The sequence below is a fragment of the Monodelphis domestica genome, chromosome 1, assembly GCF_027887165.1.
Source record: "Monodelphis domestica isolate mMonDom1 chromosome 1, mMonDom1.pri, whole genome shotgun sequence".
In the NCBI taxonomy this organism is placed as follows: domain Eukaryota; kingdom Metazoa; phylum Chordata; class Mammalia; order Didelphimorphia; family Didelphidae; genus Monodelphis; species Monodelphis domestica.
In genome coordinates, this window is record NC_077227.1 from 570345556 (window position 1) to 570364122 (window position 18567).

Here is an 18567-nt window from a genome sequence, read left to right on the forward strand (position 1 = left end):
CCCTCATATATAACATTGAAATACTATGATCTGTACCTCTCCTGGTTGTTAGAGGCATAGTCCAATATGTTGTCTCTAATAACCAGGAGAGGTAGAGATCATGGTATTTCTGGGAAGATGCATTCAAATCTGGCCCTGGAAGTTTACTAACTCTATGATCCTAAGCAAATCACTTAACCTCATAATTGCTGCAATTACTTAAACTCTGCCTCCATTTCATCATCAATAAACTGGGTATAATAATGAGATAATATAATATTGTGTATTATATAAATCCATGCTATATAAATATCATAATGAAATAATATTTGTAAAGTTATTACCACACTGCCTGGCACATAGTAGGTTCTTAACAAATGCTTGTTCTTTTTCTTTCCCCAGTCCTTCCTCTTTTCCTTCCCCTTATTGGGAAGAAAGCATTTTATAAACCTTGCAGTGAAAGTTATTTAATACTTCCAGGGCTTGTGATTTCCCTCCTCTAACCCAGCCTGAGATACCTCTGTGCCTTTATAGGCGATTCACATGAGTTACAGTGGATAGAAAAAAAATCATCACCCTGCCAACCATCTGACTTTCTTCGGCTGGTGGCGTTGGGATGAAAGACCATTGGCTAGTCTTTGAACCTTTCCATCTGGGACACCCAAGGTCAGGGTCACCTTCGTGCCATGATGAGGCATTGGAAGGAGTTTCAAGTGAAGAGCCTTGGTTATGTGAAACCAGCAATACCAAAGGATGTAAATGGCATACACACCGAGGCACGCAGACATGGAAGAAGTACACACGACATCATGGAAAGAACCCTGAAATCCTTGTTCTAAATCTCAGTTAGAAAATACCTTTGGAGTCTCCTGTGCCAATCCCCACGTGGACAAATAAGATCCTCTCAATTGCCAAGTCATATTGATTCTACCACTACAAAAGATCTTTTTCACTAGCCCTCTTCTCCATACATTTTACATAGACTACAATACTCTCTTAATGCTCTTTTAGGGGATTACCTTTTATAATACATCCTCTACACCAGTTTTTTTTAGTTGCTTTTCAGTCCTGTCCAAGTCTTTGTGATCCTTTTTGGAGTTTTTTTGGGAAAGATACTGAAGTGGTTGGTTTGCCATTTCCTTCTCTAACTCTTTTTATTTATGAGGAAACAGGCATTAAGGGACTTGCCCAGGGTCACACAGCTAATAAGTGTCTGAAGTCAGATTTGAACTCAGGAAGAGGAATCTTCCTGACTTCAGACCTGGCACACTATCTCTACTGCACCACTTAGCTGCCCATGGGGCACATAGTATGTGCTTAAGAAATGCTTTATTTAAATACAAAGTAATCTCCACAGAAGTATTTCTAGGAGATAAGCCACTGGGAGGAATAGGATAGACATTCAAAGTCAAGAACACTGAGTAAAGTAATGATACAAATGAAAGAAAGTCAATCCTTCTCTGGATGGAATTTGCTTTTGAATGAGGGAAAATAACAAATACATAGGGGAGCTGAGGTCTGGGAAGCCAGTGGGAGGCTATGATCAGAGGAAGAAGAGGCAAAGGTAACCTTGGAAACCAAGGAAGTAGCAGGTGTGGGAGTCCCAAGGATGGGGAAGGAGTGAGAATGATATTTGACCAGAGGATAGCTTGAATATTTTGGAGCAGATACCTATTTTATTTTTCCTTCTCTGTGGAATATTGTTTTCCTCCAATGGAAAACTCCTTGTGGTAAGCTCATTGTGGAGTCATTTCATTTTAGTTTTTAGTTTACCTAGTTTTGGGTACATAGTAGGTGAATGGACAAGTAGTAATCCAGCTTCGATGTGATATGACATTATTATTCAGTTTCATAAAAAGTAATTAATTGACTCCTCTGTATAAGGTATTGTGTGAGACATTGGTGATTTAGAGACAAAAATGAATAGTCCTGCCTTCAAGAAACTGGCAGTCTCCTGGGATTTTTAATGTTATTGCTTTTGATAATTCACTTCCAAATCTTTTAGAGAAGAGGTGCTAGACAATATAGAATATGGTCAATTATCACATATAACTGATCAGTTAGTATATATAACACTTATGTCCCTCTGTGGGAGAATGTTAAAATTAAGTTTTTATTAGGGCAGAGGAATTTCAGAGATGCCTAGAAGGGAACACATTAAACAAGCATTTCTTGCTTAATTGTTAATTTGTTTGGTTCTACCTTGTTCAGGTTTTACTACTTCTCTTGTGTGTTTAATTATTTGTTTTTGACAAGCTATTATGTTTGTAATTTAAAAAAATTAAGTAGGAAATTGAAATAAGAGAAGCCAATACAAACACTGGGACATTTGGACCATATAATTTAGTTGAAAGATCAGTTTACAGGACATCATTCTTTTTCTGCTACCCAGAACAGAAGAGCAGGGCCAAATGTTTTTAGCTGTAGCATATGCCAGCAAATTTGAATCACTGTTTTGGTAATAGGTTGCTAAGAATCCTGGAAGCTCCCACAGTATTAGATTGTTTTCTGCAAACCAGTTCTATGGACATGTGGATGGTTTGATTCACAATCCTAACCTCCGTTGACCTCAGGTTCTTAGTTTATAAAGGAGAATCAATGTTGTTGTTATACTCCACACAGGGTGTTGGAAGAAATTCATTAACATACTTTGGCATCCTTAAGGTCTGATGAAGTTCAAATCTAGGAGGAGTGATAAGAGGGAAATTCAACTTTATTCACATTATCCATTATGGTGTTCCTTCTAGGACCAGTGTACGCTTAGGAAATAGCTGGAGGCGATGAACAAGTCTAAATAATTCTTAGAAGGATGAGGGCAAGACAGGAGCAAACACTAAATCAGATATAAAGACAGACAAAAATGACTTCTCACCAATAGAAACACAGAAGAAAAACATCTGCTTGATCACATGGTTTGATGGGGATATGATTGGGGATGCTGACTTTAAATGATCACTCTATTGCAAATATTGATAATATGGAAATAGGTCTTGACTAAAGATACACGTAAAACCCAGTGAAATTGCTCTTTGTCTATGGGAGGGGGGAGGGAAAGAATATGAATCATGTAAGCATGGAAAAATATTCTAAATTAACTAATTAATTAATTAATTTTAAAAAATTACTTCTCATCCACTTAAACATTTATGCCTTTGATAGGAACTGGCAACACAGCTTACCTGAACACAATATATCACTTTCTTTGTTTGTTTCTCCTTCTCTCTCTCTCTCTCTCTCTCTCTCTCTCTCTCTCTCTTTCTCCTCTTCCTTCCTTCCTTCCTTCCTTCCTTCCTTCCTTCCTTCCTTCCTTCCTTCCTTCCTTCCTTCCTTCCTTCCTTCCTTCCTTCCTTCCTTCCTTCCTTCCTTCCTCCCTCCCTCCCTCCCTCCCTCCCTCCCTCCCTCCCTTCCTTCCTTCCTTCCTTCCTTCCTTCCTTCCTCCCTCCCTCCCTCCCTCCCTCCCTCCCTCCCTCCCTTCCTTCCTTCCTTCCTTCCTTCCTTCCTTCCTTCCTTCCTTCCTTCCTTCCTTCCTTCCTTCCTTCCTAATCCATTAAATTACTGGGATTTGAAACTTTTCCTAACGGGTATATAAATGAGAAAACATAATTATAAAGGGGCTGCAAGGTGGTACAATGGACAGAGCTTTGGGCCTGGGTCCAGGAAGACTTGAGTACAAACTCAGCCTAATGTGAATCTTAAAAACTGCTCAGACTGTACTTTAGAAGATTTGATTAAGCTATTCCCTATTTTTAACAATGGAGGTACTTGATCAGGAATGTATTGGGAACTTTTAAAATTACTCCACCCTACTCAGACAGTGCCTTAGGGGAAGATAAAGTTGCAAACTCCTAATTGAACTATGAACAGTCCCTAAATCATATTTATAATAAAGCTAGAACCTTAAGCTAGGTGGTCTATTTTTAGATCTAAAACAAAAAGTTGCTCAGTACCTATAAAGGTTAAATTAATCACTAAAAGGTCAAGCAACTTACAAAAGGCAAGCTTAACAAAAGAGGTGTGAAGTACTCAGAGGATTTAATCTAACCAGAGAAGGTGAGAACCAAAGAAGAAGAGAACTAAGAATGGGCAGTCCTGGGAAAAAGCATCTACTGTGATTGGTAGAAGTGAAAATTTAGGGGAGGTGACATAAGAGAAAATTTCTTAAAAGAAGAAGTCAGTTCAGGTAATTGTGTTGTGAATTGGAAGTCAGTTCGAGATGGAGTTGGAGTTCGGCATTGAAGTGAGGACTGGAGCTTGCTTGGAGACAATCTTTTGGTGAGTGATTAAGACTGACTCATTCTCCCTTAGGTTCAGGCCCTTTTCTACTGCTTTGCTATTCTCTCTCTCTCTCCCTCCCCTTCCCTTAATTCCTTTATTTATATTAATTAAAATCTCCATAAATCCCAGCTAACTTGGGTATTTTTCATATTTTTGGGAATTTCCCATGGCGACCACTTATTTTAGATTTTAAGTCAAAACACTAAAATTATCATTTACCGTTTGTCCAAAACCTTTACAGTTTGGCATTTACAGTTTTTAACATTCACACTAATACCTTAATAGCTACATCACTCTGGGCAAGTCATTTAACCTGTTTCCTCATCTGTAAAATGGGGATGATAATATGAAAGGGAATTCTTTATTCTCTTTGTCTATTTTGAGTTAACACTTTGTTAGCCATCAAGTAAGAGAATTGGCAAGTCAGTTGCTAAAATGAGTGATAACTTCAGAACTCAAAGAACCCCTACTTAACACTAAGTAAGAGTGTTCAAAAGTCATTTGCTAAATGAGTGATAACTCAGTCAGAAACTTATGAATCCTATGATAAAAAGTTGATACCTTCAGAAGCCTAGGATAAGAGTTGACACCTTCAGAGGTGAGAAGTGGATCCCACAGACACTGCCCCCCTGGGTAGTTCTAGGCAATTTGGAAGCTGTGATTGGCCCCTGTGAAGAAGAGGAGGGACAAGAAGCCACTATAAAAGCCCTGAACTTTTTCTGCTGGAGAGAAGAACTCTTCTGTAAGCAGTCTTCTTGAGATAGTCTTCTACTGGTGACCTGCCTCTTGGGGGTAACTTGGGACTTGGACTACCTCTTGGGTGAGTGAGTAGCTGGCCTTTTCCTGGTGCCTGGAGAGAGATTAGTTTTGGAGAAGCCTTACCTTCTTGGAGGAGGTTGTGTGGGTGAAACTCTGGATGCTCCAGTCAAGGGTTAACAAGCTCTACTTGCCAAACACTGGAGCAACATTTAGTATGGTAGGGTAGACATCTTCTCTACCTTCTTTTTGTATTTCTCTACTTTCACCCTTTCCACCCTTTTTAAATAAAAGCTATTAAAAGTCATTTTGACTTGAGCTATAATATTTTAAATTGGCAACCACTATATTATTTTAGAATTCTCACTTATTTAGTCAAATCCTTAAATTTAATTCCGTACAATAATAATAGCATCTATCATCCAAGGTTGTGCGGATCAAATGAGATAATGTTTGTAAAGCACTTAGCACAGTGTTGACAACTATTAAGTGCTACATAAATGCTAGCCATTATTAATTATTAATATTAATTTTAGTGTTTCAGCTAACATAGTTTTGGGAGGTTTATCATGGTTTGGAGGATCCCTTCCCAACCCATCATCCATTCTGGGCCTGTCTGCTAAATACATTATTCTTCTCCCCAGACTGAATGTGATTTAGAAAGGAATATCCCCATCCATGAAGCTTCTAGGGCAGTGGTTCCCAACCTTTCTAATGCCGTGACCCTGCAATACAGTTCCTCATGTTGCAGTGACCCCAAACCAAAAAATTATTTTGGTGGCTACTTCAAAACTGTAATTTTGCTACAGTTATGATTCGGAATGTAAATACCTGATATGCATTATGTATTCTCATTGCTACAAATTGAGAGGCTGAGAACTGCTGTTCTAGGGACTTGTCCTGGGAGTCCTCCTCTTAATGAGAATTCCTCATCTTTGGAGGTCCTTTGTCTTAATAGAACTAGCTTTATCCCAGTTAGCAAAACACTTAAGACCCAGCAAGCACCCTTGCCAAGGGATAATCCTGGTCCGGAGAATTTGTATTATCCATCTACTTGTCCTTTAGAAGCTGTGCTGTCCCTCTACATCTAGTCTCAAGGACTAACATCTTTTTCTGGAGACTTTATCCTTAATTATTTGTTATCCCAAGACTAAAATGAGGGTCACTGATGGCTCCCTCCCCAGATGAAGATCATGATGGGGAGCCTGAGCTTTCTTTTCCCCTAGACAAAGAGACCCTGGCTCAAAGCCCCAGTTATTGATTTGAAAATGAATCAAAAATAATATGAAAGAGCCCAAATTAGGGAAGAGACTCTATGTCAAGATAAGAGAGATGAGATGGGAAATCTGGAACACTTAGTAGGTTGCCAGGTACACCAGAGACTACCAGACAGGAGATGAGGTTCTACTTCAGGTTTGGCAAGTAGTTAGCAATGTTAATAATTGTAGACTGAGAGAATTAGACAAGACTTATAAGGACTATCCTAGTTCTAAAATTCTATGAATAATTATAAAATGATCTTTGGGAAAATGTGTTTTTATGCATTGACTTCTGACTCGGGATAATAGGAATACACTTCCTTTCTTTACAAGGGTCCAGTCAATTGACTTTGCACTGGGAGCTCTCACAAATTATCAATTCTCTACATTTAAGCACCCCCCAAAATAAATAAAAACCCTTATCTTCTTCTGCATTAGTCAAATCTATATATTAGATCCAAGGCAGAAGAGCAATAAGGGCTAGGTAATTGGGAGTTAAGTGACTTGCCTAGGGTCATACAACTATCTGTACAACACACAAGTATCTGAGGCCAGATTTAAACCGAAGACCTCCTGTCTCTGGTCCTGGCTCTCAATTCACTGAATCATCTAATTGCCACCAAGCACCAATAAATTGTTAATAATAACTCACAGACCATATATCATTTGCAGGGACCAACTTAGTTAAGTTTTGGGAGGCTCATCACCAATGGTAGCAAAATAATGAATTTAAAGATGACAGTAGCTCAGAAAGACAGGCTACTAAGAGTTTTGATTTGTGTTGGAGAAAGGAAGATGCATATAAATGAAATCAGAAGCCCTTGAGTGTCAAAGTATAATTAATTTGAATTTATGTATGTAGAATCTATTTAAGGTTCACAAAGCACTTTCCTAAGAATAGCTCCGAAGATAATATTGAGGAGGGAAAGATTTAGAGAATTTTTTTAAGGAATGGGGGAGACAGGAATATCTGTAAACATTAGGGTTAAAAAACTATCAGAAAGGAATAAATTGAAGATTTGGGAGAAAAGTGCAACGAGCATGGAAGCAATGTATTGCAAAAAGACTGGAGATGATATGCTACCAGTATAAAGTGGACTCTTTATTGGGAGCATTGGGTGGAAACCTTATGAAAGATTTATGGAAAGAGACAGACTAAAGCAAAGAAGATAAGAGAACATGAGAAGTCTCCAATGTGCAGTGTTGGGAGGATTGCTTTCATTGATGAGATCACTGATCCACAGTTGTATGATGAATCCCTATTTGATCCTTTTCTTTCCTCACCACCCCAAACCTCAGAATCATGAGAATATTGTTCTTGCACTGATTCCAGAGAATATTACAACTGAGAGTGACCATGGAATTTATCGAGTTCCATTCCTTCCAGTCAATGCCTATTCCTTTTTCTTTGTAAGTTTGATGTCCTCACCTTACTCTCTAGTACCTACCACTGATGATCCAATATGTGATCCCTTTTAATTAGGTAAATGAGATTTTAATAAGACCATGCAGCAATATGATGCCTTCCATGTGGCAAAGGTATTAAATTTGTTCTGCTTGGCCCCAATATGAGGAAGCACAGTGCCTGGTACATAGTGTTGTTGCTGTTGCTCAGTTCTTTCAATTGTGTCTGGCTCTTCGTGATCCCATTTGGAGTTTTCTTGGCAAAGATACTGGAGTGGCTTGTCATTTCCTTCTCTAGTTAGCTCATTTTACAGCGGAGGAAACTGAGACAAACAGGGCTAAGTGAATTGTCTGGGGTCACAGAGCTAATAAGAGTCTGAGGATGGATTTGAATGCAGGTCTTCCTGACTGGAGTCTTAGCATTCTACCTATTCTACCATCTAGCTGTCTTTGGTATGTAAATGTTTATTGATTGACTAATACTATGGAGCTTCTATCCCAACTACTCAACTCAAGAATCCAATGTGTCAAATCTTGTCATTTCCACCTTTACAACATCTCTAGTATATACCTTTTTCCTTTTAGCTACACAGCCATCATTTAGAATAGCCCCTCATCACCTCTGGCATAGACAATTGCAAGAGCCTTCCAGCTGACCTCCCTGCCTCACGTCTCTCCCCACCTGTGGCAGCAAAGTGATTGGCAAGGAGGAGCATCATAAATAGGGAGCAGAATAAGGTATGATGGCTAAGAATTTCCTGAAACATGGATTCTTAAAGAGACAGTTACCAATCAGGACCATGTATCCCAGGACAGAAGTTTCTCCGTAGTCTCAAGGTGTGGATAGATGCTATTTACCATATTATGAGAAAGTCCTTGAGTTTCAGTTTTTAAAAAAGAAGAAATGGGTGCTGTATTTTGTTAAAAGCTTTCTTTCTGCATTTACTGATATAATCATGTAAATTTTAAAAATTAATATGATTTATTATGTTTAAGAAATTCCTAATATTGATTCTGCATTCATGGCCTAAATCCAGCCTGGCTATAGTCTAGGATTTTCCCTTGTGTTAACACATTTTCTTTGCTAATATTTTAGTTATTGTTTTGCATTATAGATATTAATTAGAAATACTGGTTTAAAAGTTTTTTCTCTGCTTTCTCTCTCCCTGGTTTAGGTATCAAGACCACATTTTTAGTGTAGAAGGAATTTGGTAGGATCCTTTCCTTTCTTTTTTATTTTTTCCCAGTTTGCATAATACTGGAATTAATTATTCCTTTTTTTTTTTGGATAGACTTTACTTTTAAATCCATCTGTTTCTGTTTTAATATTGTTGTGAGTTTGTTTGTGGTTTGTTCAATTTCTTCTGAGATTGGCTTATTTAAATGACCTATTTTGTGTGCTAGTTAGCTGAATATTTGAATGAATATTAATCTATTTAAAGTGTTAATTTTGTTGGTGTATAATTGGGCAATGTAGTTTCTAATAATTTCCTTTATATTTGTTGTGGATTCCTTTGCAATTTTGATATTGGCAATTTGCTTTCTCTTTTTCTTTAAAAAATAAGATTAGGTAATAGTTTATATATTTTATTAGTTTTAAAATATCTACTTTTATTTGTCAATATGAGGTTCATTTGTTCTTTCAATTTTGTTGATTTCTTTTAATGTTCAAGATTTCATTTTTGTTTATTTTTTGTTTGTTGTTTTTTATTTTATAATTGCATGCCAAATTTACTAATCTGCCTTTTCTTTCTTTTGTCAATGTAAGTATTTAGTGACACTAATTTTCCCCTAAGGACTCTTGATTAGATCCCCAAAGCCTTTGTATATTGTCATTGTTTTCATTTTCTCTGATGAAAAAAAATTATTGTTTATATTATTGTTCTTTAACCTACCAATTTTATAGGATTGAGTTATTTAATTTCCAGTTATTTATTTATGTTATTTAATTTGTTTAACATTTCTGCTTTTCTGCATTTGTTTATGAGATTTTCAGGCCTTAAAATGGTCAGTTTTGTTAAAATTCCATGCATAGTGTAATGTAGGAGAAGAGACCCTAAAATAGAGACCTGCTGTTTTGGTGATCAGCTAGCTTGATCAGGGTGGTGGGCTGAGGAGCAGTGGAGAGGGAGCAAGAGGATTCTGGGAAAAAACAACTGAAAGCTGCAAGAATTCTGGGCAACCGACTTCACTTCCAATCTTGGAAGAAAACTGAGAGGAGCATTTTCCTGAGGGTTAGAGAAATAGCCAAAACCACAGGAAGAGAAAGATCCTGATTTCCTTTTTGGTGTGTACCTGTCTCCAGCTCAAAATCCTCCACAATCTTCTTTCACTTGTCTACTGCTACTCAAGACTGAAAGGGAGTTCAGAGCGACTTTTTGGCCAGAGCCAATCTGCCCTCTCTCTTTGGGTCTCCCTCTTTTGTTTTTCCTTGGATAGATTCATAGAGATATTACTTTAAGTTAGTATAGTGTAAGAATATAATACACAGGGTGTTGGGAAAAGGATTGAGGCAAAATGCCTCTGGCCAAGGACCTGTGAATCCAACTACCACAAAATATAGTTATTAGGGCATTCCTATCCCTCCATCCTACTGCCTCCCTCCAACCTTCTTCAAATAAGTTTCAGTTTATGTCAGTTTGAGTTTGGTTGAGGTTTTCATGAGAAGATAGAGGTCGATTCACTAGTGAACAAGACCCAAAGTAAGTCTTGTTTCATTCTATGATAAGCAAAGATTCAGCTTGTCACTGAGTTTTATAGGAAAGGGTTCAATAACAAAAGCCCTTGCCCAGCATCTCTCCCAGGAGTTGAGCCCACATTCAAGACTCAAGGATATAGTTTGTGGTGTGTCCTTGGGAAGAGAGGGAGACAAATTCCTTCTGTTTCTCTCTCTCTCTGAGCAATTCAAAACTCTAAGATCAGCCAAACTTGAGGAAGGAGAGACACAGCCATCTTTCCTCAGACCTTTCAGCTTTCCTCACATCCTTTTCCTTCCCGTCTCCCTTCAACTGCTCACTGGAGAAGCACATTCATCCAGTGGGTTTAAAACCTGTTCACCCAATCTGACCTCAGACACTTTCCAGCTTGACCCCCATTGCCTAGCCCTTACCACTCTTCTGCCTTGGAGCCAATACACAGTATTGACTCCAGGACAGAAGGTAAGGGTTTAAAAAAAACAAAACGAAAAAACAAACCTGTTCACCCCTCTCCATTAGTGAGAGAAGGGAGTCTCACTCTCCATTTTTCCTCTTCTTTTACAAGAGTCAATAAATATATCTGGGAAAAAGCATTTATTAAGTCCTTGTTATGTGTCAAACATGGTGCTAAGTGCTTTACAAATATCTCATTTGATTCTCACAACAATCTGGAATGTAGGTGCTATTATTGTTATGGTAGAGGAATCTGAGGTAGACAGTGGTCAGTAAGATGACTTTCCCAGGGTCACATAGCTAGTAACTGTCTATGATTATATTTGAACTCAGTTCTTTGATACAATAAGCCTGGGTACTCTTATCTACTGAGCCCGTATATTCAGATATCTACCATAATTAACTTTTCTGAAATTCCATTCAGGTCTTTTTTTGTTTATCCTTTTGTTAAAATTTGTCTATGTCTGAAAGGAGTACAAGGAAGTCCCTAACTATTATGATGTCTATTTTGATTTTGATGCCTATTTCTCCCCATAAACTAAAAAAAAATTCTTAAAATCCATGTCATTCTATATTTACATGTAAAATATTAAGAATTGATATTTTTTCTATGCCTTCAAGCATACTATAGATTCCATGCTCATTTCATTTAACTTTATTTATTTTTACTCTTCCCTTCTTTGAGATTATGATAGCTCTCTTGTTTCAGTTTCTCTCTGTAAACACTTTGAATTTCCTGTTCTCAAAGGAATTGAGGTCCACAGGCTTCAGGTCCTGCAGGAAAATTTCTGCTTAGACTTCTGGCAGACTTTTAGTGTGTTTATCTGTTCTCTAATTTGGCTATTTGGAAGGGCATCTTTCTTCTTTATAGGTTCCTGATTATCTTTTTGTGAAGTTTTGGTATATATGAAAAAACTTACTGTTGACTCTCCTTGGATCATTATTCAGTATGGTATACTTTTTACATCTTTGCTAGAGTATATATATTCATGAGAGCTGGGCTCCTCTTTGATCAAGTTTTGGCATGACAATCTTTGATCCTCAGTCTTTTAGAAGATGATCTTGCTTTCTCCTTTGCTGAGAAAACCAAAATGATTTGTTGTGAGATCTTTGAAACCATTCTACATATTTATTGTCCTCTTATTATTAGTAGAAACCCCTTTCTTATCAAAGGCAACTCTTGCTCTTGTGCTCTTTAACTTCTACCTATGTATCTCTTCTGGGAATTTGCTCTCTCTCTCATAGTGAATCTCTTTCTATATACTAACTCCTAAAAATATGCTCGACTCCCTCATCCTTAAAAACAAACAAGCAAACAAACAAAACACCTTTGCTTGACCATGTTGTCCCCTTAAATTTATTTTCAAATAATTCTCCTGTCTTTTACTTTCCGACTTTCAGCTCAAAATGACATTCCCCAAATAGATCTCATCATCTTTCCCCTTAAACCTGCTCCTTCTTCTAACTTCATTATTTTTGTTGAGTCCCTGTAGTCACCTAGTTCATAGCCTTATCTTAGCTCTTTTCCTTTCCATCAACCCCCATATTCAATTAATTGCCAATTTCTATTAATTTTACCTCCACAACTTTTTTTTATATTGATCCCATTTTCCCCACTTGCATAGCCACTAACTTAGGTCAGAGTTTCATCACTTCTCACCTGGATTAATGGGATAGCCTCTTGCTTTCTATTTTCCCTCTGCTCAGTCAGTCTTTTGCAAGGCAATTGTAATCATCTAAAAGCAAAAGGCATGGTCATGCCACTTCCTTGATCAAAAGCCTTTATGGGTTCCCTATTGCCTCTCCAATAAAATACAAACTTCTCAGCCTAGTATTTTATGCCCTCCACATGCTGGCTTCTACCTACCTTTCCAGACTCATTTCACAATCCAATCTGATCCACTCTAATCCACTTTTAAAAAAATTATTTTGTTTCTTACATTAAAATACCCAGTTATCTCCCTCTTTCTATCTCCTTCCCTCATTAGAGAAAGCATCATTTGAAGAAGATATATGTTTATAAAACAATGTCTTGCTTATTTCTATTTGTTAGTTAAAAATACTAACAAAACAATAAGAGAAGAGAAAGTAATGGAAGAAATCAGAATGGGCAAAGGGGTATTAAAACTATATCTTTTTGTAAATGATATGAAAACTTTACTCAAGTAGCTTAAATTCTTCTGGGGTTAAAAGGATATAACATCTTCATGTTAGTTAATAAACATTATTAGGCATCTACTATGTGCCAGGCATTGTGCCAAGTGCTAGGGATACAAAGAAATAAAAAAAAACAGTCTTTGCCCTTGATAAACTCACAATAAAAAAGCAGAGATACCATAAAAACAACTACATGCAAACAGTCCCTATATAGGACAAACTGGAAACAGAGGGAAAGCACTAGAATTCATGTGCGCTATGATACAACCAGTACTTATAATACCAGCTGTGTGCCAAATTCAGTGTCATTTCCTGCCTCTGTACAGTTACCCAAGCCAAATTCATGCCTCAGAAGTGCTCTTTCCTTAAGTATGTCTTTAAGAATCCCTATTTTCTTCAAGAGTTAGCTCAGGTACTATCTCTTCTATGAAATCTTTTCTGATCTACTCAAGTGTTTTTATTCTCTTTCACCTCAAATAACCTTTTATTCCCTTTTCAGTGTGCACATCATAACCCACTAAGTACAATGCCAAGCTTGAAGGTGCTCATAGGTTATTTTCTTGTTTTCCATCGGCAGAGTTTAGTTCTTTGTACTCCGCAGACGCTCTAGGAATTAATTTGAAATAGAAACATGGGTGAAGTACCAAAAACCACAAGGGCAACAGGGAAGGCTTCTTGGAGGTGATATTTGGTTTGGATTTTAAAGGTCAAAGACAGGGGGAGAGCCCATTTCAGGTACAAGGCATAGTCTATGGTCTAGAAATAGATGGAAAATTTTTTGACAAAGAAGTCAAGGGGTTTAGAGATGGATCAGACCAAGCAATATGATTTCAGTGACTATGATGGACGTTGTCCTGAATCTCCTAGTACTATGCCATGTGAACCTTTTATTTCTACTTCAAATGCTGCCTCCCTCATGAAGCCTTTCCCGAAGCTCCATGTTGGCAATTACCTTTTCCAAAGGAACTCATTTACAACTTTAATTTATAATTCTCTGATGTACTTATCATAAACATTGCTAGCTCTGTTTGCCTTTACTTGTATTAGTCCTAAGTTGTATTTTGATTTTGTGTCTCCCCTAGCATCTCAAACACAGTACAATTAATTATTTTGTGAATGAGTGTATACTTGTATTAAGTGCACCTTGGAAAGAATGTGATCGGTAGAAATTACACTTTCCAGAAGTCAATTTAGGCACCCTGGAAGGATGTGGAATACTGGTATATGCTACATCTACACTGGGTGGGAGGGTAGGGTTTCATTGTAATGCTGATAGATAAGTGGGGGCATCTGTACTTTGGATGGAGACAACACTCCTACACAATACGTTTGGATCTACTAATGGCATGTCTCTATAGTCTCTGTTGGAACGAATGCTCCTTAAACAGAAAAGTTAGGAGAGATTTGTTCGATTTTTCCAACTGTAATACCAGCCTAGACCCAGGCATTTAGGGAACTCTGAAAGGACATGGCTAGGACCTGAGATTCTGAATGATTTCTGGATTAAATATGGTTGCTCTTGGCTGTGTTCCCAAAGTGTGAACTCAGCCTCAGTTCTTCCTACTCTCCAAAAGTGGATCTAAAGAGCAGCTAGTTGGTTCAGTGAATAGAGAGTCAGGCCTAGAGATAGGAAGTCTTGGGTTCAAATCTGGCCACAGACACTTCCTAGCTATGTGACCCTGGGCACATTATTTAACTCCAATTGCCTAGCCCTTCTCTGCCGTGGAAACGATACTTAGAGTTGATTCTAATATGGAAGGTAAGCGTTTTTAAGAAATGGATCTAGGTGTGAAGTGAGGAGAATGGTAGAATCACATAATCTGAACTGGATTTGGAAAGGTGATAAATACAAAATAGCCTTTCAAATATGAGAGTGCCTGTATGAATATTGGATTATATTCTTCAGTTTGTGCAATATGACCTTTCAGAGAGTGAAGAATTCTGTCTTCTAAAACATGCTAAGCCACATGACAGGGTGCTGGTTTATCTTGATGACATTCTCATCTCTTTCTGGGCTCTTGCCCATCCTGGAAAATAGGTCTGGGCAATTCTCCAGCAGTTGCCCTACTACTGACTGTTCAATAAGCTGGATAAGTAGGCCTCTGAGAGCAAGGAACACAGGATAAGTTGTTGGAGTGTATGAATGAATGGACGTGTCAAATGGAGCCCACACTATAGTGAAGAATCCCTATAATAGCCAAAGATCATCAGTGCTTTATCAATCTTATGAGACATTACAATTGCATCATCCCCCAGGTCTTCAGCTCCTACAGTGTCTCTTGCTGACTAGATGAAAATTCTAAAAGCATTCCACATGGGCTCAGGAACATTTAACTTGATTTTCATCCTTATCTAGGAGGTAGTAGGTGGCACAGTGGATAGAGTACTGAGTATGGAGTCAGAAAGACAGGAGCTCAAATCCATCCTCAGCCACTTACTAGCTGTGTGATCCTGAGTAAATCATTTAATCTCTGTTTGCCTCAGTTCCTCAACCTTTAATTTCCTCAACTACAGAATGGGGATAATACTAGCATTTAGCTCCCAGGGTTGTTTTTCAGTTAGGTGGTATAGTTGAGCTGTGCTCCAGGCCTGGAATCAGGAGATTCATCTTCCTGAGTTAAAATCTGGCTTCAGACACTAGCTGTGTCACTCTGGGAGAGTTACTTCACCCTGTTTGCCTGTTTTCTTATTTGTAAAATGAGCTGGAAGAAGGAAATGGCAAATCACTTCAGTATCTCTGCAAGGAAAACACTAAATGGTCATGACAAGTCAGACATGACTGCAACAACTGAACAACAAAACACAGGGTTATTGTAAAAATCAAATGAGATAGCATTTATAAAGTACTTGGAACAATGCTTGGCACACAATATTTACTTTAAAAATTATTTCTTCCCTTCCTTCCTCCCCTTATCTTCTTCCTTTCCTTCCTTCCTTCCTTCCTTCCTTCCTTCCTTCCTTCCTTCCTTCCTTCCTTCCTTCCTTCCTTCCTTCCTTCCTTCCTTCCTTCCTTCCTTCCTTCCTTCCTTCCTTCCTTCCTTCCTTCCTTTGTTCCTTCCTTCCTTCCTTTGTTCCTTCCTTCCTTCCTTCCTTCCTTCCTTCCTTCCTTCCTTCCTTCCTTCCTTCCTTCCTTCCTTCCTTCCTTCCTTCCTTCCCTCCCTCCTTCCTTCCTTCCTTCCAACATACCTCCAGTGATACAATGGAGACATAGTTATATCCCCATACACATTTCTTCCACAAATTGATGTTGGTGGAGGTGTGGAGGTGGTTGGTGGAAAGAGAACTACACTACTTGGGAAAGAGTTACTTGGTCTCAAGGCTACTCTTGGTATCCTGTAGGTCTGCCTTTATGGAATATGGTGCTCTATCTTTGTTTTCATTGACATTCATTTTCATGAGGCTCATCCATGAGAACAGTGTCACATACACAAGGCACAGTGGTTGTGACATAGATTTTGAGTAGTTTTAACTTTTCCATTCTCTAAACTTGAGGGCAGTATAACCTATAACAGCATATTGCTATCATAGAAACCATAATTTGACATCACTTTGGCAGATAATGCCACAGACCATAAACCTTCGTGACATTTGGTCTCAGCCAGATAAGCTTGAGATGGTTCACCAAAAGCAGGCAAAGGGCGTCCAGACCCAAGCTTTGTTACATATTTTTTGAGCTATCTAGACCCTGTCCTCAGAAGACGGGAAGACTCCATGATGCTTCTTTATAATCACTTTACATATGTAGTCTTGTACCAGGGAGATTTAATGAGAGCAATGTTCCATCTCTGCTGTAACAGCCCAGATGTTGGCCACATAGACCTGTCTAAAACATGACCGTGACCTGTTTTGGTGACCATGTAGGAATCACATCTTCTATAATATCTACTTTATGAGTATATGTTTAAACCAAGGATCCCATGAGGAAATTAAAAGACTTAATGTGACCACTGCCAACTCACTTTAACCCCTGGACAATAGTAATAATAAATCTTATTGTGGATTTGTTCCCATCTCATACCTAGGAAAGCCATATTGGGTTGTAGACCCACTAATTAAGATAGATTATTAGTTCTTTTTCCCTTTTTCACAAAAGCAATTTGCTGCTTCCAGAAATATTTTTTTAGCTCCGTAGTTTCTTTTCCAACCTGATCTCTAACTGAGTTGCTAGTTTTAACTCATAGTTTTGCGCTGTATACACTGCTGCAAACATGCAAATTCACATTTAAACCATCCCCAGTCCCATATACAAAGAAAGGCAACCTGGTTCTGGAAAAGAATGGAGGTGCTCCATATCACATCACTAAGATGACTGGATTAATGTGTGATTCTAATCCCATTGTGGAATTTTGATCTAGTAATTAATTTCTTTTTTTATGCAAAACACTCCAATTAATACAAATTATAGTTTTTTACTCCTGGTTCTTCCACACTCATATTTCATACTGTAGGTCTACTTATTGATTTAGGGCAATGTAAAACTCTCAGATTTATTTGCAATATATCCTATAGGTAGCCCAGGGGGGGCTGTGTTTAAGGAGAATTTAAGGGGCAGCTGGGAGGCTCAATAGATAGAGAGCCAGGCCTAGAGATAGGAGATCCTGGTTTCAAATTTGGTTGCAGACATTTCCTAGCTGTGTCACTCTGGGCAAGTCATTTAACCTGAATTGTGTAGCCCTTACCACTCTTCTGCCTTGGAACCAATTCTTAGTATCAACTCTAAGACAGAAAGTAAGGGTTTAAAAGAAGAGGATTCAAATACCCCTGCTCTTCTGCAAGTCCAATGTGTTGACAAGCACCCTTGGCTGGCTACCCTAAACATGTACACTGCTGGATCTGCCAAGAAACTGATAGACTCTTCTCATTGACATGGGTAGCAAGAAAGCATAGCTAGCAACAAACCATTTTGTTCTCCATTAGTTCTTGCTGTGACAAACCTATCTCAACTTCATATCATGTTCATTGAACACTTGTCTACTCCTACTAAGTGAAGAAAGGCAGGACTTAGTCTGAATAGATAATGGGCTTTATGGACTCAAAGGAACAGCTTCTAACATTAATTACTCTTGGGATGGCTATGAGCCTAAGGAATAAAACATGGGAACCTATGTACAAGTTGCATGTTGCAGAATTGATGGAAATCTTCTACTAATGCTGTCCTACCAAATGGTAGCCTGTGGCCTTGGGATCCGTTAAGGGATTCTAAGAGAAAGAGTGTGGGATGGAATGCTAGAGTTTGACGTAGTTAGGATGCTGCCTCTGTAAAATGATGCTGCTGGGCTGATTCTTGGTGTGGAACAAGAGTAAAAATCTGAAGTACTGCACTTCACTCTCCTATTCCTCTGCTTCTCCCCCAACTGCTCCATTCACAGAGCTCTGCCCTCATATTCTGCCAACTTTAGACCTCTTGTTTTGGAACTCAGATTACATTGTTCTGCATAGCTTCTTGGATCTGTTACCTCTGTGCCTTTGAATTGCTTACTCATTACTTTCTCTGTGATCCCTTGGAAATGAGGCACTGTGCTTGGACCATATTTTGCCTAAAGAGGAAAAGAATTAAGGTGGAATATGATAGCTGTCTTCAAGTATTT

General features: G+C 38.3%; 1 protein-coding gene across 1 annotated transcript in view; it reads right to left on the minus strand.

The window, feature by feature from the left end:
* The window catches only part of ANTXR1 (ANTXR cell adhesion molecule 1), a 334340-nt gene that overhangs the window by 16991 nt on the left and 298782 nt on the right, over nt 1-18567 (minus strand). The window lies entirely within an intron of this gene.